Below are 4,146 nucleotides of genomic sequence, written 5' to 3' on the forward strand. Positions count from 1 at the left end.
CTTTAATGGAAAGAGCATTGAAACTGGAGTCTGAAGATTAGGTTGGAACCTACTCACTGTCTTCATGACCTTAGGCAAGCATTTCATATCTCTGAGTTAGTTTCCTCAGGCTGTAAAAGGAGGGAGTTGGGTGGATGATCTCTCAGGTGCCTTCCAACTTTGACATTCGGAGATATTTTCTTGGTAGTCTACATTTAGTACCAGAGGTACCTCTGTTAAGGAGCGCTTGCCCAGAAAGAGAACCTCAAAGAAGTTTGCAACAAAAGTGAGAGAATAACAGGTTGTCCCAAATTAGGAGTGATTGATTAAGAATCTATTAAAAGGGGAAAAAAATTGAATCTGCCTTAAGCTTGTCCTACTGCCCTACTACCAGCAAAGTTAAATTTATATGGGTAAAACTTCATGCAAACTATGATACACCTCTTAGTTACACTCCTTGTAAAATAGCACACCACTGGAGGAGGGGGAGAGTTATATCCACTGTGCACAAGTAGGAAATCCAGACCTAATATAGACAACCCTTCTTTGACATTAGAGCTTTTTCACCCTAATGGAAATAGAGCACTGTATTCCCAAGGTCATAAATACTTGGAAATAGGAGTCTTAAAGTCACAAAATTGCAGTTTTACTTTAACTTTTAGGCATCAGGGACTCAAACTCAGGGGTAGAGCTGCCAGAACTAGTCCCCTGGTATTTCATAATCTCATCTAGATCTTTACTCTTTGAACTAGAAAAAAAATTGAATCCTTACCTTTGATAATAACTGGCAATTTATATAGGGCTTTAAAGTTTGCAGAGTGCTTTACATACTTTCTCTTCCTTGAACTCTCTATCAAATCTGGGAGGTAGGTGCTATAAGGTATTATTTTGATTTTGCAGATGAGAAAAGTGAGGATCAGAGAAAATTTTTACTTTTCTATAGTTAAAGCTAGTGAGTGTTAGTGGTAAGATTTGACATTTCTTCCTGGCTATAATATTACATTATGTTTTAGTCAATTTTCAGTCATCTGACTCTGTGACCCTAATTGTGGTTTTTCTTGGCATTGGTTTTTCATTTCTTTCTCCAACTCATTATGCAAATGATTAAACCCAGACCAATAGGGTTAAGTGACTTGCCCAGGGCCACATAACCAGTTGGTTTCTAAGGTTGGATTTGAACTCATTAGGATGAATCTTCCTGATTCCAAGTCTAGTACTCTATCCACTGTGTCACTTGGCTATAATATCACATTGCCTTCCCTAACAAAAGGAGTTATGTTCACATTGGAAGGGAACAGTTTTTTATTTGTGTCCAACATGATCATTACCAAGACTCTAACTTCATCTATATACAGCTTTCATCAATTCACCAATCCTTCCTTGCAAGACACTTGAAAAGGTAATTGTTTCATCACCACTTTCTGTGAGGAGAATCTGGAAGAAAGAGGGGGTATAATGATGCCCGTCTCCTGAGGTTGACCTAGAAAATGGAGAAAATAAATGAGAACCTCAGTTAAATCTCCTTTCACAAGGATCACAGAATTCTGTGGGTTTGGATTAAGAGTCTTTATTTTCTGAAAGAATCTTATCTCCTGGAGGAAGGGAACTGTTCAATTTAACTTTGCAACTCCTGCTCCTAGCACAAGGTCTAGTACATTATTGTCCCTGAATAAGTACAATAGTTGTTGGTTGATTCTTTTGGTTGAAGAAGTTGTTTTCATGTTGTCATACAATCACAGATTTAAGGCTGGAAGGGACCTTAAAAAGCCCTTTCTGCATCGGGTTGAAAAGGATTTCTTATATATAGGAAAGCTTAAGAATCTACTAGTGATTACAAATTACTGAAACAGAACAGTATATTCAGTGACTTCAACTATGTCATTGAAAAGATCACAAAAAAGGAAGCTAAGCTTTGAATAATGGAAAAACCTATAATGGTCTCTAGACTCTAGGAGAATAGATTGTTGTTTGTCCTTCATTCTCGAAAAGGACCATGACATCAGGGAGGTGAGGCCAGACTTGCAAGTGAATTGGATTTAAGGGAGGAGAGGACTGTGCAAAGTCACCAACCTCACTTTCTCCTTCAGAGACATTGGGTTCCAGTGGCAAGATTTAGATCAGGATACAGTGATGTCATTTTGGTCTTCTTCGATAATGAAGAACAAGAACCATAGATCATGATGACTGGAGATGGCCTTGGATATAGTAGGAGATCTTGACCCTTTTAAGCCAACTAATATCTTTAACGAGTCTCAGTTTGAGGTAATGACCTCTCATACTAAGGCAGAATGACTCTGTGACGTAAAAGTTACACATTGAATACTATTCATACATATATGTTTGTATATACAAACATATATGCACACATATATGCACAAACATATATGCACACATGTGGTATATTGTCAGATAAGGTCATTGTATCAGATATTTTTTGCTTAATTGTTTTTCTTTTTTTTCTTTCTGGGTGAAGAACAGTGGACTTTAGAAATGAGCATGAGGCAAAAACAAAAAGCATCAATAAAATTTGACTTTTAAAAATCTTCTAATCCCCAAAACTTGGATGTGAATTTTTCAGGCTTTTTTTTTTTTTTTTTTTTTTTTTTACCGTTCAGAGTAATGTTTACCATAGTTTAGGCTTACAGATGGAGAGGCTGCTGCTTTTAGATTCACTAGCACTAATGACTTCCATTTACAGTACATCTTTCATTCAAGAAGATCCCTTAACTAAATCTGCAAGCAGCTAGACATATGACTCACTCCTCCCACCAAAGACTACCTTAGACATGCAAACACTGCTTAGGTGGAGAGAGCATCTGTGTAGGAGACAAAGCTACTGTTTAAGAACAGGAAATGAAAAAGGTGGCAGTAGTCAGTGAACACTGCAGGGGAATTTGAGGAGGAAGAATGCAATTACCCTAATTGGAATCTGACTAGGTCATAGCAAGGAATACCTCTCCTCTTTTCAAAAGAGCCTTGGGTTTCCTTACTGGCTAAGTTAAGGACTTTAAGATCTCATTTGATATGTCTAATAGTACAAAGTCTCTAGGAGCCTGCTGGGTCCTTTGGTTTAAGACTGACTCAAATGACCTGCCTATGAATCACACTGCCTACTATCTCTAGATATTCCTTAGAGATCATTTGTCCAAGGAAAAGAATTATTTCTCAGGTCTTTCTTTTAGTCAGAAATTTGGTAAATTCTGGGCATCATTCAGCATCCTCAGGACAAAAGATTTAAATTTTTTTTTTATAGGTGCTAGGGTTCTAGGTCCCTACTTTCTGGTTGATAGCACACTGTCCTTAATTATATCTAGGGTCAGGAAGTAAAAGAACAAACCAAAAGTTTTAAGCAGTTTCTTCCATTTTCCCTGGACTGACATATTCCAAGATTAATTTTCCCTGTACATTTTAAAGAATGTACAGCTTTAACCAAGAGAGGAACCAAAGTTGAAAGGCAGTCACTCTTACCCTGACCTGATATAACTCCTAGTAGGTGGTAACATGCCAGCTAATATTATCATTCCCAGTTTATTGGGAGGAGGGGAAAGAAGGAGGAAGAGAGTGACATAAAAGTTACACAATGAAATCACAATACAAGTGGTAGAATTAAAAACTTCGACAGCTTAGCTCAAATTTAGCTAGTAGTAACAACCAACTTAGTCCAGAGTTTAGGAATAATTAATTAATCACATTACAGTCAAGATCAAATTAACCTTTTCCTTTCCACACCCAGCTACAGTAATTTGAACAGCCCATGAAGGGTATATTGGAGACTAGTCAGTATGATGGCAAGAAAAAGATCAGTCACCAAGCCTTTATTAAGTACACACTATATACCGATGCCAATCTCAAATCAGTTTTGGCTTTAAATGAATACTCACCAGTATTGTACTATACGTAGCACAGAGCCAAATAAATATTTTGCTGGTAAGAAAACTATATAATCCATGCTAAGAAGTTAGTTGAGTTAAAATAAATCTGGTTATACAAATTAGAAACAATCCTGGAATTCAAGCCTGGATAAAAAATAGAAATTTTATTTTGAAACAGAGTATGAAACATTTTACATTTTGTGTTCAGCTAAATAGCTTACCTCCTTTTTTTTTCCTGACCTGGACTTTCTATATCTACTTCTGCAACTTTGGGTATCCCATACCTATAAGTCAC

Source organism: Macrotis lagotis, chromosome 1 (assembly GCF_037893015.1).
Source record: "Macrotis lagotis isolate mMagLag1 chromosome 1, bilby.v1.9.chrom.fasta, whole genome shotgun sequence".
Lineage (NCBI taxonomy): Eukaryota > Metazoa > Chordata > Mammalia > Peramelemorphia > Peramelidae > Macrotis > Macrotis lagotis.